This window comes from Chinchilla lanigera, unplaced genomic scaffold, assembly GCF_000276665.1.
Source record: "Chinchilla lanigera isolate Chin_1 unplaced genomic scaffold, ChiLan1.0 scaffold00012, whole genome shotgun sequence".
Classification (NCBI taxonomy): domain Eukaryota; kingdom Metazoa; phylum Chordata; class Mammalia; order Rodentia; family Chinchillidae; genus Chinchilla; species Chinchilla lanigera.
The window spans coordinates 23262199-23277158 of record NW_004955413.1 but is presented as its reverse complement, the minus strand read 5'-3'; the positions used below and the strand labels follow the sequence as shown (position 1 = coordinate 23277158).

Sequence of the window (14960 nt, the reverse complement as noted above, 5' to 3'; positions counted from 1 at the left end):
GGAAGGCTTTCATACTTTCAAACCTCTCTGGGAAGAAAGTTGAGAGAAACTGTTCAGCTGTAAACACTGGGTATTTCTCTCTTTGTGTGTGTGTGTGTACGTGTGTGCACACACGTGTATATTTATGGCACTGGGGACTGAGTCCAGGGGCGTTGCACTGAGCTACACCCTTAGCCCTGTATTTGTTTACTTTTTTATTTTTGAGACAGTATCTCGTTAAGTTGCTAAGTTGCCCAAGCCTCAGCCTTCTCCTGTCTCAGCTTCCCTTAGCGCTGGGTTACAGATGTGTGCCATTCTGCCCAGCCACTGGTCACCTATGGAAACCCCAGGGTGATTCAGATGACAGAACCAAGAGCCCAGAGGGTAGGGTCATGAGCCACAGCGAATCATTCTCAGGCAGCTGGCATGAGCACCAGTCGAGAACGTGTGCCCAGGTGGTGCTCAGAAATGCCCTAGACCAGAGGCTGCTCTGTGCCTCCTGTTTCTCCTTTCAATTAGGGGGTGACTGTGGCAGTTCTCCTGCGCCTACCCCATATTGCTCGGCATGGGAGGGGAGATGACTCAGTTCTTCGGCTTATAGGTCTTCCCACTTGGTGGAATGGCACCCAAAGATCTGTGCCCAGGGACTCGCATTAAGGGAACGCATCCACACCTGAGGCCGATGACAAGATCCCAGGCTTTGAGCTGATGCCTTAAAGAAAGCCCTTGGGGGACAGGAACAGATGCATATAACAGCACTTTACATACAGGGCCATGTACTACACAACTAGGGCCGCCACTAGGAAATCCCACAGACTGAGCAGCTCAACCACCAGGAATGAGCTCTCCGCCATTCTGGAGGTCAGAAGTCTGCGATGAAGGTGTGGCAGGGTTGGCTTCTTCTGAGCCTCTTTCCTGGGCATGCAGACGGTGTTCCCTCCCGTCTTCATGTCGTCTCCCCTCTGTGTATGCCTGTATCATCTCCTCTTCTTGGAAGGATGCCAGTCAGATTGAGTCGGGACCCACGATAATGACCCCATGCCACTTAGACACCTATGTAGAGACCCTATGTCCAGATATAGCTGCACCCTCAGGGACTGGTGGTTAAAACTGCAACCCCTGATGGGAGGGGCAATCCATTCACAACCAGGGAGGATGCAAATCACTGTTTATCTCGGAGACTGAGAGCAAACTGCGGCAGGTAGTGTTTCCCAAAGATCACACTCATGATCACTCACACACACACACACACACACACACACACACACACAGAGGTGTGTGCACACATGCACATACCTTGCCAGGGACTGTGCCAGAAGAAGTAGGATCTATGTCCCCTTCTCTTGAACCTGCATGGCTTTGTGAGGCCTAAGGATACTACTGAATGTGTGATTCCCCAGAAAGAACCACAGAGCTGAGTCCAGTCACACCCTCCCCGTGGTGATAATAATCACGACAAGCCAGGAGTAATGGCACATACCTGTAATCCCAGCCCTTGGGAGGCTGAGGCAGGAGGCAGGAGCATAGAAAGTTCAAGGCCACTCTAGGCTACACAGTGAGACCGTCTCTAAATCAAAAATCACCATAAGTGATTGCTGTGGCTCCGCACTCACTGACTTCGGGGTTAATAAGGGCAAAGAGAGGGAAGGAAGCAAAGGGGAGGAAAAAAGGGCAACTGCAGGGACCCAAGGAGTCCTGGCGCTGGCATGTGCTCTGCTGGCCTTGCCAAATTGTAAGTGACAGGGCGTCGAGGGCAGGGGTTACCCTGAGGATGCTGAGTTTCTACGACACATTTGGAGACAAAGTCCAGCATGGACCCAGGAGAGACTCCAAATCCCCAGACCCAGCCTCGGCTGCTGAAGCTCCTTGGGGTGGCAGGTTGCAGGAGGGGCAGACTGAGTCAGGGCTTTGACCTTGGCCTTGGCCTTGCAGGACAGTCTGCGCCGGAGGTGACACTGCAGCGGGGCTGGCGTGAGGTCAGGGGAAGGCCACAGCGGAGCCTGGCCTCCGGGTCCAGGGCGACCCCACCAGGCACTTCCCGGGGAGCCCGTTCTGATCCTGTCAAAGGCCCTGGGCCCCCTGCGCTGTCCACCTCACCGGCCACACCCTTCGTCCCGGCTGGCAGGCCTTCCGCTGCTCTCAGCCAGCCGCCCAGGCCTATCTGGTCCGCTTTATCTGCTCTTCGTCTGTGTTGCCCCCTCCGCCCTGCTCTTCCCTTCTCACCATTTCCTCCCAGGATGCTCTTGGCTTCTCTGCTTATTGCTCTCCACAGACATCCTCTCGTGCTTTCCAGCATTTGCGTCTCCCTGGCCGCGCTCTGTCCCCTGCTCTCGGCTCATTTTCTCTCCCTCCTCTTCCTGCGCTGCTCACCTTGTCCCCCACCCCTTGCCACGCCCCAGCCGCCGCCTCCCTCCTCTGCCCTCCCTCCCCGCTCCCTTCTGTCTGCTCTCTTGGCCATTTCCCTTCCGCAAACCGGGCCTTGGGCCCTGCTTGCTGAGCGCCATCCATCACTCCGGAGCAGACTTGCACGCCGGAGGGTGGTGGCTGGGGTGGGGTGGGGTGCAGGTGTGATTTTGGTTTTGCAACTGTGCAGGGTGGGGTTATGTGCTGGCCGGGAGGGCACTGGGAGGGCGAATAGCACTTATCATTAATATAGGTCAGTGAGCAAGCGGTGTCCCCAGCAATCCTAGTCTTCTGGGGCCCTGGCTCTGCAGAGGTGGCCACAGCGACCTCTCGGGGAAGCTGCTCAGTGCGGACCAGGGACAGACAGAGGGCAAGGGAGACAGAGCAGCTGCTCCTCGGGAAGCAAAGGGCTGGTTTAAGAGGCCTGCACCTCCTTGCACCCCTTTGGGCCCTTGAGATAATTCTGGGCCATGGCACAGTCCCCATCATTGGTCTCATACGGAATGGAAGACCCCATCTTGTGCCCAGCTCTGCCCCCGTGTTCTTGGGCAAACCAACCACCCAACATCTCTGGTCCTCAGCATCCTCTCTGAAGATGGGTCAAGGACACATGCAGAAGGGGAGCGGAGCAGCCTTTTCAGGGGTGCTCACTGTGGGAGGCATTTGCATACTTCACACATCTGACTTTCCAAGCCCCTGGGGCAGCCCCAAAGCTCCCATTTCACAAAGGAAGAAACTGAGGCATAAATGTCACAAGACTTAACAGAGAGCTGGGGTGTGAACAGAGCCCTAGAACAGAGCTCTAGAGCGGACTGACACAGATGGCGTCCTCTGCTTCTGGTATTTCCCAGTGAGGGACAGGAGCAGCAAGAGGAGACACCCTGGGGAGACAGCAACAGACACCTTCCCTCGCTAGCTGGGTGCTGGGTGTCCTTCCTGTGTCAGGCACTCCTGAAGATGGAGACGTTAAGAAGGCAGAACAAACACAGTGCCTGTCCTCAGGAAGCTCCCACTGTAGGAGAAAAATGGACTCAAATAGGAAGAAGCAAGTAAAATTTCGGTGAGGAATTGCATACGGTGAAGGAAGCAGCCCCACCAAAGGGAAAGAACATGGAGGCTAATTTAGATGGAAGAATCAGAAAGACGCCCCTTCGAGGAAATGAAATTTCTGTTGCAGCCTCAAGGGGAAGCAGGTGTGCCCAGGGGAAGGAAAAGAGGATGTTGCAATCTAAGGTAGAAGACAGAGCATGTGCAAGGGCCCCGGGGCAGGAAAAGACACAATGTGATGAAGGAATGGAAGAACATCCATTCCCCTCTGGAAAGACATCCAGAGGGCTGAAGAGAGGAACCTAAAGGCAGAGGCCTAGAGATGGGCTGACTCACCTAGGAGAAAAAGGCAGCAGAAGACCAGGATATATAGGAGGGGACTCAAAGGAGCATCTACATAAGATAGTGGCTTATATGAAGAAAACGCTTCAGTCTTTACACTTTCGGAAGCCCTTTCTTGGATCCTGGGGGATCAGTATGATCTGCCCATTTGACAGATGAGAAAAGTGAGTCTGGAAGAGGTCACAGTGGCGCGTACTCCTGCCTTCTCTGGTAGCTGCTGGACTCTGCATCACAAGCCCAGGAGCTCCAGTTCCCTGTCCCCGCCCCCTCCTTCCTGTCACGTGGCCCTGGGTGTGGTGACAACACCGGTCCTGTGACAGCTCAACAAGGACCTGCTGGGCATTTGGGGGGTGCCCTCCCTGCCACCTTTCTCGTGTGCTCTGATTGAGACTCAGGCCCGACATTCCCTGCGTGCTGCTTCCTTCCCTGCGCAAGGGGGCAGGGCCCTGCCCTCCTCCGGCCGTGGCGGAGGTAACGGTCTGGGCTGCACAGCGGCCCTGAGCACGCGAGGCGCTCCCCCTCCCTCAGCGCCAGCCTCCTTTCCTTTGGGGATGACAAAGTCCAGCCTGCCTGGCTTCCGAAGTCAGGGACGCCTGTCTGCTGGCGTGCTGCTGGCCAAGCTCTGCCCGCAGGCTGTGAGCACAGCCAGGAGAGGCGTGTCAAATCTCCGGGCTTGTGCTCCTGCTGTGGCCAGGACGCGAGTGGAGGATCCAGTCCTCTGGCTGTCCCCGCCCCGGAGGCCCCGTCCAGTCCCCAGCAGCAAGGCCGTCTGAGGACACACCTACAGGTGATGCCAGGCTCCACCTCCTTCCAGTTGCCTCCCACCCCTGGGAGCCGCAGGCCAGCAGGTCGCAGAAGCCAGCACTGCCCACAGGAAGCCCTGTTGTGTGTCCCCACCTCAAGAAGCCACACAGCAGGCTCAGGGTGATGGCACGTTCCCCTCAGGCGGAGGAAGCAAGGGTTGCTCAGAGAGGCGGGGGACGAGCCTGGGGGCGTGACAGGAAGTGCCCTGGTGGTGAGGAAGGTGCAGAGCCCCTTGCCTGGCCCTGGGCTCTGGTCCCTGGAGCATGAGTGGTTTAGGTCTGAGCGTCCGTGCAGTATTCAGTGTCCCAGAGGAGCTGGTGCCATGGCCAAGGGCGGCTGAGTGGAAGAAGAGACGGAGCACAGGTGGTCTCTGAGGCCCTGGGTGCAGGGGCACAGAGCTGGGGAGGTCCGGCGCCATCGCAGGGAGGGTGGGGCCAGGTGCGTTGATGCGTGGAGGAGGAGGCGACAGGGAGAGGAGCAGGCGCTGAAGACACGGGCTCTGCTTCCCCCGCTGCGAGCCTTGCATGCCCCGCCGCCGTGGATCCTGTTTGGAAATAGAATATAAATAAATGATCACATCACATAACCGCGCTTACTCCCTGCCAGCCAGTGACCTTGGAAGGGTCTTCAGAGCAATCCTTGTCTTCTTCTGGCGCATGTCAGATGCATTCTGCCATCCCCAACAAACACACCTGGCTGGACAACGCCACACCCCAGCACTGGGGCCTGCTCAGGATGCAGGGCAGGAGCCCAGTTCCACCCTCAAGGAGCTCAAGGTCTGATGGACATAAGTTGAACCCTGGCAAGACAACAGAATACGCATACTGAGAGACTGCAGAGAAGTCACCCAGGGAAAGGGAGGAAGGGACTACGCATTTCCAGGACTGAGGCAGGTGGAAGTGTCACAGAGGGCCCCAGGGAGGAGATGACACCTAACCAGGACTTTGAATGATGGGCAAGAGCCCATGAGGCAGAAAAAAGCACAGCATGTGCAAAGGTCCTGTGGTAGAATGGAGCTATAGGCTAAAAGGCTCTGCCATTATGGGAGCAGAAAGTTGAAAACAAGAAGAGCTTGGAAAGCAGGGTCAGGTCCACATCTCCTCCTCTGGATCCAGTTTTCCAAATACTTGAACAATACTATTAGAGTGGAAGGAGCCAATGGTGTCTTCTCCCCAGTGCCAGGGAGAAATCAAGGACCACAGGAGACTTACCAGGACTGACTCACGAATCTCCATGGTGTGCAAGGCAGGGCCCCCAAGCTTGTGACATGTGGGGCAACAGAACAGGCCAAGGGCTCAGCATGAGAAGCATCAGTCTTCAGTAGTAAACTCTCCAAAAGCAGACACTTGGGTTAATTTGTAAGTAAGGAAATCAGAAAGCAGCAGGGTGAGAGAGATATTTGGGTTGGGGTGTGGTGGTCATGGAAGAGGAAGCCTATTGAACAGATTCAAAGGGAGCCAAGTGCCTACCTGGAAGTGGGGAGGGAGCCAGTGCAAAGGCCCTGGATAGAAAAGAGCCTCATGTGGTAACCTGTGCCTGAGCAATGTGCAGAGAGAGCCATGAGGTAGGAGGCCCTAACACTTGGCTTTAGTCCCGAGTGAAATGGGGAGTCACAGCCCAGGGTGATGCAGACGGGGGTCATGTGCTGAGCTGGGAATGGGTGGGGAGCTAGGAATGGAATAGGGTTGGAGCAGCGAGATCAGCTAGGAGGATAACAAGATGAGCCAGGAAGAGCAGGTTGAAATGAACCGGTGCAGGTGGCAAGAACCCATCAACTTCTGTTTGATTGATTGTTGAGAGAAAGAGGGAGGAGAAAGGAGGGAGGGGAGGGGAAGGGAGGGAGAGGGAGACAGAGGGGGGGAGGGGGGAGGAAGGGAGAGAGACAGTTGCTATGCTGCCAAGGCTGGCCTCAAACTCCTGGGCTCAAGCAATCAGCCTTCCTCAGCCTCCTGAGCAGCTGGGACTACCTGCACATACCACTCACCGCACATGGCTCAAAGAAGTGAGTGACTCTGAACGTGGGATTTCCTAAGGGATTGGATGTGGGGTGTAAAAGAAATGGGGAGCAGAGGGTCACTGCGGGGCTCTGGGCTGAGCATGCGGAGATGGAATGGGGTACCGGAAGTGGAGGTTGGGGAGTCGAGGGGACGCGGGTCAGGGAGCAAGGAAAGAACGTGTGTGGCGGGGCTGGGGATTTAGCTCAGCGGCAATGCGCCTGCCTGGCAAGCGTAAGGTCGTGAGTTCGATTCCCGGTACTGGGGGGGAGGGGGGGGCCGGAACAAAAAAAAAGAACGTGTGTGGCTGTCATGTAGGTGCAACTGAAGTGGCTCTGGCAGAATCCAACACGTCCCCGTCTCCCCGCAGGAGAAACAGCCTTGGCCACTACTGAGCAGGACCCGGTGGGACCGAGCACCATCCGTGTTTTCCCAGCATCTCCAGCTTCATGCACTCGTGAGAAGGGGGCCGGAAAAGGGCGCTGGCACGCCATGCTGACGTCACTTCCGTCCTTCAGAAGTGTCGCCACTACCATCTCCTGTTGAGAGAAAAAGGTGCCGCTCGCTGCCTGCCCTGGTTTGATTTTACATAGACACACTTTGTGAGGCTGAAGCACACTTGACTGGCTTTCAATATGAAAATAAAATATAAAAACTGTTCTTGAAGGCATTTCTAAGCAGAACTAGTCTCCAGTCCCAGTGTAACAGAAATATATGGGATGGTCACTATTTAATACCTTTTTTCATGGGATAAATTTCAAAGTGATGGAGAATTATTGTCTTTTGTGAATGGAAATATCACTACTAGAAACAGAAGGCTGCAAATAGAATGTTATCCTTTGTTTCCAAAGATTATTGATATACTAGAGTGATACAAAAATAATAATGAAAGTGAAATAATTCATGGGCAACTTTGGAGGTAAGTTTAAGACTATAATCCATGAGTTACCTTGGGGTAAATGAAGCTGGTGAGGATTCTTGAGGTAAATAGGAAATGAGTTAAAAGGCCAGGCACATAGTAGGTGCTCAGAACAATACAGACTCACTCAAAAACAGCAAGGTGGAGGATAACATTGCTGGGAAGGATGGGGAGTCCAACGCTTCCCAGAAGAGCCCCACCCACCCGCCTTGAAGCCTTCAGGACCACAAGACAAAGCCTATAAGCAAAGATGACAGCAGAGCCAACTCTCAACCCCCAGCCCACCTACCAACCAACCAACCAACCCCTGCCACTAGGACGCGCTCTCTCAGTGCCAGCTGTGGTGAGTGTCCGTCTGATCCAACACGAGCTCCTGCCTGCTACGAATAACCTGAGAGCTGCCAGGCCAGTCTGCACCCCAGAGGAACAGGAGCCCAACAGGAGGAGCATCATAATGACAATAGTCATTTGCTCCTGGCCCTGTTCTGAAAGCTTTGTTGTACTCACCATGCACAGATTGCAGAGGGGCTCCTACTGGGCACACAGCAAATGTTCCCCAAAGCCTCATGTGCTCCCAGCTGAGGCTTTTGAGGGGATAGGATCATGGCTGTGTAATATTGGATCATGGGTGTGTGACAAATGGACCATTCCACTGATTGGATTTGCATAGTAAATCCACTGCATGGATTTGCTGATGACAGAAGAGCCATCCTGGGTGTTGGTGGCACCAACCAATAGGATTGCAGCCTGGATAGAATACAAAGGGTCAGAAAGCAGGAAGGCTCACTGCCTCTTGCCTGCCATGCCATGGACTGTTTCTCCTCTTCGAGGCCCCTTTGCCATGCAGCCCTCCCCTGGAGCCAGCTGACTATGGACTGAACCCTCCACAAACTGTGAACTGAAATAAACCTCTCTTCCTTTATCTTTGGGTGCGGGTATTTTGTCTCAGCAATGAGAAAAGTTACTAAGACAGTGCCCACGTGACTGTGGACAAGTCACTTTCTGCCTGTGAGCCTTGGTTTCCCTACCTGCAAAATGACGATGGTTGCCCTGCCGTGGGGTCTGAGGCATCACGGAGATAATGTGTCTGCCGTGCCCTCATGCGATGGGCTGAGGAATGACAACGACAGGACCGCAGGAACAGGGAGCTGGGGATCCGAGGCTCTTCCCACCCACCTTCCCTCTGAAGGGACAAAGTTAATAAATCTCCAGAGCATCTCAAAGCAGATCTGAATCTTGGGGTCAGATCTTCCCAAGCCCAAAGACCGGAGATACACGCTGCTGGGACAGCATTTACTGGTAAGTGACGCTGGACAGAGGCCCAGGGCCTTATGTCCTTTGGTCTTTCTAGAAGGCCAGGGGGGCCTGTGGCCTCCTCCCCTGCCTCGTGACCCGAAGCTGGTGCATTTGCAGTGTGCACAGCCGGGTTTGACAGTCCCAGGGTACATGCAAAAAGCATCAGTGGAGATGGCAGCAGGGGACAGGGGGTGCTACCCACCGTGGCAAGGACCTGCGTTCTCCAGTGTCCACGTCTGTCCCCAAATCTAGGGCACTGGGGGCCAAAGCTGTGAAGTCCATTCCCACTGCTGACAGAAGTCAGTGGAGAGTTTGAGCCAGAGCTGTATCTTCTATGATCTCAAGAACACACATGTGCGCGCGCACACACACACACACACACATACACACACACACGCCACCTCCACCTGCACACTTGTAAATGGACATACATATATTATAACCTAGAGGACAGCACAGAGGTTCACATGAGATTTAAAATGTACACAGTTTAGGTTTTTGTTTGTTTAATTTATGATATTTTTGAGATAGGGTCTCGCTGTGCAGTCCAGGCTGGCCTTGAACTTCCTGTGTAGTCCAGACTAGTGGAAAACTCACCATCTTCCTGCCTCAGCCTACCCAAGTGCTGGGATTACAGGTGTGCACCCCCACCCTTAGCTATGACTAAGTCTTAAAAATAGCTAGAAGTTATAGAACTGGCGCAAAGTGTCCTAAAGGAAACCAGCTGCCCGGCAAGAAGCACGAAGCTCAGCAGAGCACCATAGGCACCCGTTTACCTCCTGCACCTGGGTTTTTCCACTATCCAGTGTCATTATTCGCTATTACTTCCGATTAGAGCAGGAAGCTGTTGATTTGGGAATCGGAAATGTAAACCAAAACCTACAGGAGCTTGCTCCTGCCTTCTTGCTTCTGTACCCCAAAGTGTGTCTGCAGTGAGTTCGGAGGCACAGGGTCTGCTCACGGCCCATCGACGCCCTCCCATGACACGCTTACTCTCTCTGCCCTTCTCCTCCAATCCCATTTCTTCCCAAATGAAGACAGAGCTGGAGGCAGAGCAGGGAGGTGGGGGCAGGACCCAGGATGGACACCCGGATCTGCCTCATGCCAGCTGTGTGACCTGGGACGAGTTACTGTCCTGCACAGCGGTCCTAATACCAGCTCAATGAGCCCGTGTAATGACATGGGAGAGACCACGTGGGGAAAGGCCCAGCACACAGCTGCTACACACACACACACACACACACACACACACACACACACACACACACACGAGCTGGGACCTCGGTCGGGGGAGCATTGCCAGGATTCTAGCTCCTTCCCCATGCCAGCAATCGGAGCCAACACTTGTGAAACTGAAACCAACCCAGTCACCCTTCAGGACCAGTGGGCAGCATGAGACTTCATCCCCTCTTCTCGAGGGACCAGAAATTGTCTCCTTTCTGCCCCAACAGAGGAAGCTTCTGGGTGTGTTTAGAGCACCTATTTTACTGCAAGTCCTAGCAGTTCTCTGCTCAGAGGAGCCCTGAGGTCACAAGTCCTCCCTGTCTGGTCCCAGCGGGGCTCCAGCCTGTCTTAGCTAAGCCCAGGAGCTCCCCTCACTCCCATGCCGCTGAGCAGGGGGACACCGCACTGCCCCCTGCTCCAAGGAGGATGTGCCACTCCGGCATTTCCTCCGATTACAGCAGGGTGAGTCCTCCCCATTCACTGATCTTCCTGCCTGTGAGTCACATCTTCTTCCCCATCTGCCTCCAGCCGTTGCGTTTCAAATTTCACCATTAGCTCATTGAACAGTGGCAGCAATCCCGTCCTCATTCAGAAGACTCCATCCTCCGCAGGACACAGGGACGGCCAGGAGGCAGGGCCGAGGGGACCGGGACAGAGTCGGCATCACACCCCCCACGGGCTACCGTAGCCTGGGCTTTGGGCCCACGTGTGATTCCCCACCTCCTCCTCTCCCAGCCATGGGCCGGTGGCCCTTAACCCCAGAGACGCTTCACGATGTGACCTGCAAAGGGAGGTGCTTAACCCTAACGGGGCTGTGAGGGTCAGAGAAAAGGGTAGCTGGCTGTTCCCCATCCCCAGCCCTTGTTTTATTTTGAGACAGGACCTCGCTAAGTCTCTAAATTGCCCAGGCTGGGCTTAAACTTGCAGTCCTCCTGCCTCAGCCTCTCAGAGCGCTGGGACGGCAGGTATGTGTTTTGCTATCTTATTGTTCTCCTCTGAGGCTGTCCTGATGGAGATGCCATCGTACCCTCCATCTGAAGAATGAGCAGACTGAGCCCTTGGGAGCACGGTGATTTCCTAAGGTCACACAGCTGGGGTGGTCATCCCAGGGTCCAAACTGGAGGGAGCCACGGAGCCTCTGTCTGGGGTGAGCGGGAGGAGTAGGGTGTGTGGCGTCCAGCCCAGGGTTGCGGCTTCCTTCCTTCCACTTCCTTCAGCACCACCCTGGGCCAAGCGGGGCAGGGCTGAGTGGGGCAGGACCAAGGCCTGAAGGAGCTGCCCTGGGACCTGGCTGGGTGGGTGTCTGTGGGACACTGCAGCGCGAGGGGAGAGACTTCACTCTGGCCAGGGCTCAGCTGGAGGCAAAAGTGGGACAGGGTTCTCAAGACCAGGTTCATTTAAATGATTATTTGACCATTTGGAAACCAGATCCTTGTCGAGAAAAGCCACACTACCGTTCTTTTGCAGGCTGCGAGGATTTTGACAGTCGCCACAGTCTCCCCAACCCCTTGGAGATGTCCCGAGGTCCAGCCAAGAGGGGCTGAGACCTGGGCTCCTAACTAAGATGCACTTACTGCTGTTTGCTGTGCCCAGCCCTCCCTGAGCCTCGGCTGCCTCAGCTGTCAGATGAGGTGGCAACCGGCCTGCCCTCCCGGGTCTGCCCACTCTGGCTTTCCGACACGGCAGCGAGTAGCGTGCCCAGCTCTGTGTGTGCAAGTTACATAATTTTAAAAATATATTACTAAGCACCTGTGTGAGCTGCTGTACATGCACAGCTTGACCCGTGAAAGAAAAATAGAGTCACCTGCCTTGCAGAGAGGGACGCTGAGGTTTCAAGATGTGGAGCCACCAGTACTTCCTCCCACAGAGTTCAGCTTATCACATGCACCTTCAGCCCTGCAAGGACTGAGAGGATTCGGAGGCTGGCCCTGGTCTCTTAACAAAAAAGCGGCAGAACTGGAATTGTGATTCAAATTTCATTTACTTCCCCAACCCTCTTCTTAACCGTTAGATCATGCTGATTCTCAAAACTCCACCCTTAGACATTTGCCTCTTGGGCTTAACTCTGCTGTCCAGTGTTTGATACACTATCTTTTGAGACATTTATACTTTAGGATGAATATGTATTTGAGAAAGAGTAGCAGAGGTATGCATATCCTAATAAAAATGCCCATATTACTATTACTACCCATATTAATTTTATCACCACTAATGTCTGTTATTTATTGAGCACTGATTACATGCCAGGTAGTGTTCTAAATAGGTTAAAGTTATTAAACTCTCCAACCTGCACACCAAACTGTGCGGTAATGTGACAGGATTATTGATCAATAAAGATTCACACCCCTCCCTGCACTATGGGGAAGGTGTACCTCTGGCCCTGTTCACCTGCCCTGGCCGATATAGAACCTACCCTCCTCTGCACCCCTTTGTTGGTGAGAACATGCCCTGCATCCCCAATGGCCAAAGCAGAAAGTCACCACCCCTGAAGGCACAAAGGAAAATCAATGACCTTGTTGTTGTCACTGGGTTTGGAGTTATACAGTAATAACTAAGACCCAGAAATACTACATTAAATCCCCATTGTACATATTTAAAAACTGAGGCACAGATTGTGAAACATATACATGCTCACATAGCCCATTAGTGACAACAAGGCTGTCTAGCTCCAGTCTGCAACTGCAGAGGGGTGATGGGAGTAGTATACAACAAATTCCAAATGCTTCTTAATAGAACAAACCCAAAGAAGCCAATTACTATGTGGTTTGTTCTCAAGCTTGCTGTGTTTGGATCTTGGTCCCAGAGGCTTGGTCCCAGTCCCTGATGCTACTGGGCAGTGATAGTGGTGACATCTTTATGAGGTGGGGTCTGGAGGGCTAAATTACTGTCATTAGGGGCATGGCTTTGAAGGACCATTGGGACCCAGGCCTCCCAAATCTCTGTCTTTGCTTTCTGCCTGCCAGGACACAAGCTTCCTCTGCCACACATTTCTGCTACCATGCATTGTGCCTCCATGGGGCCAAAGGCAATGGAGTCAGGCGATCAGGGACTAAACCTCTAAAACCATAAGCCAAAATAAACCTTCCCTCCAAGTTGATTATCTCAGATGTTTTGTCACAGGAACAACAAGCTGACTTCCACAATAGTCAAAGGAACATCCCACCCTGAAGTGACTGAAGGAAGGGTTTTCCCACGTTTGAGAAGGGGTCAGTCAGGCCAGAGTGGGAGGAGAAAATTGTACAGATTTCATGGCACAAGAGACCAGCATAAGTGGTAACTAGCAGTGGCTGAACAGCGGAGTTAATGGTCACCTTTTGATAAGCTGTCCCTCCCACAGTGTGTCCTCATGTGGCCCCTGAGGAAGACTGAAGGAGAACAGGGGACCATGAAACAAGCAGAGAGAACTTCCACACAGAGACAATATGGAAGGAAGTGGGCAAAGGCGTTGCTTCTTGACCCTGACCTCATGTCTCCTTCAGTGTCCCTGCTGAGCCAGCAGTCATCAAGGCCCAAGAGGGAAGTAACTTATTCAAGACAAAGTAATAATGAATAAGGTCCTGTGTCAATAGGAATGCAGACCTCTCCGGCATCCTGGACCAAGTCTGTAGATGCCAGAAGAAATGAGGTATGAGCACCTATCACCCTTTGACACAAAGCTCAAAATTACCCAGAAAGGCAAACAAGTGTTTTTTCGATCCAATGCCTACCTCAGGCCTGGCATATAGAAGAAGAAGGACTGATATCACCAAAAAGAAAAAGGAAGGAAAGGAGAAAAGGAGGAAGCACTCCTTTAATAATTTATTGATGATCAGATATTGTGAAATGGAAAGAAACTACCCAAAAGGAAAGAGCAGCTGGGATGAGGGAAAGGAGAAAAGAAGGAAGGGAAAAGAAATATATATATATGTATACGCACACACGGGTGCACACACATACAAGGTAGCTAAGATAGTCACACTACTAATTTCTTTTAGCTCCTTGAAGGGAATGGTTGTGCTTATATTGTCTGATCAATCTTGCATGCCGACATCTTTTAATCTGAGCAACTACTTTGAAGATAACAATGCGCAATATATTAACCATTGTTAACTTCCTATTGTCTTGTCTTGAAATTCTGTATCATTGTTCTTATTGGTTTTTTTTCTCTTTAAAATAAAAAAGTAATAATAGCTTACTGGATGCAGGACAGGCCCATGCAGAGAAATAAGGACCAGTATGTTGATGTCTCGACTGTCTCTGGTCTATCCCTGCTTACTGCTTTTGACGTCTTCACATAATATCTGAAACCAAAAAACAACTCCTAACACCTAGACTGTGTATTTTGGCCTGACCCTGCACCAAGCCTGTGCCGTCCCCCCAGCAGCTGACCGGAGCAGCTTCCCTGGCACCCAGCTCCTTCCCCCACGTGGCCTGTGACGCCGTGATGTAGGTGGTCCAGGCTCCAGAGAGGCGTGGCAACCTGAGTCATAATCTAGCAGCCAAAAGAGTCAAAACAACTCCAGCCACTTAAGTTTGCATCTCAAGCACCGTAAAGATTTTCATCATCTGTATCAACAGTGTTTTCTATTCCTCTCTCATGACCCCTAGGGTTTCTCCAACATCCTGAAAAATCCCTCCTGGGCCCAAAGTGGAGGGCTTTCTTGTCCATTTCTCCCTCCTGCTGTCTGCTTGGTTCTGTATCCCAAAGCTTCCCAAAACATGAGTCAAGGATCAGCAAAACCCAGTTAGTGGACAGAAGGGAAGAAAAGGCCGGACACACAGAGCCTTGAATAAATGTGGCCTTTCCAATGGGTTGCTAGAATTGGTTGTTCTTTATCACCGTCCCTTTTAGCTCGTTACATGTCCTGACCGTATCCTTTTCTAAATGTAGATGCGGGGGTGGTTCTTCCATAAAGCAAACCAGGCAACTGTTTATGCCCCAGACCTGGCTTGTCCACAATCAACACCTTGCA

General features: G+C 52.8%; 1 long non-coding RNA gene across 1 annotated transcript; it reads right to left on the bottom strand.

Annotated features, from left to right (window-relative positions):
• Window positions 1-229: 229 nt before the first annotated feature.
• On the bottom strand, window positions 230-6421 carry LOC102021430. The gene is made up of 3 exons (XR_260096.1): window positions 5787-6421; window positions 5268-5374; window positions 230-5119 (listed from the first exon to the last, which is right to left on the bottom strand). It is a non-coding gene; the product is annotated as an uncharacterized LOC102021430 (long non-coding RNA).
• Window positions 6422-14960: the final 8539 nt, after the last annotated feature.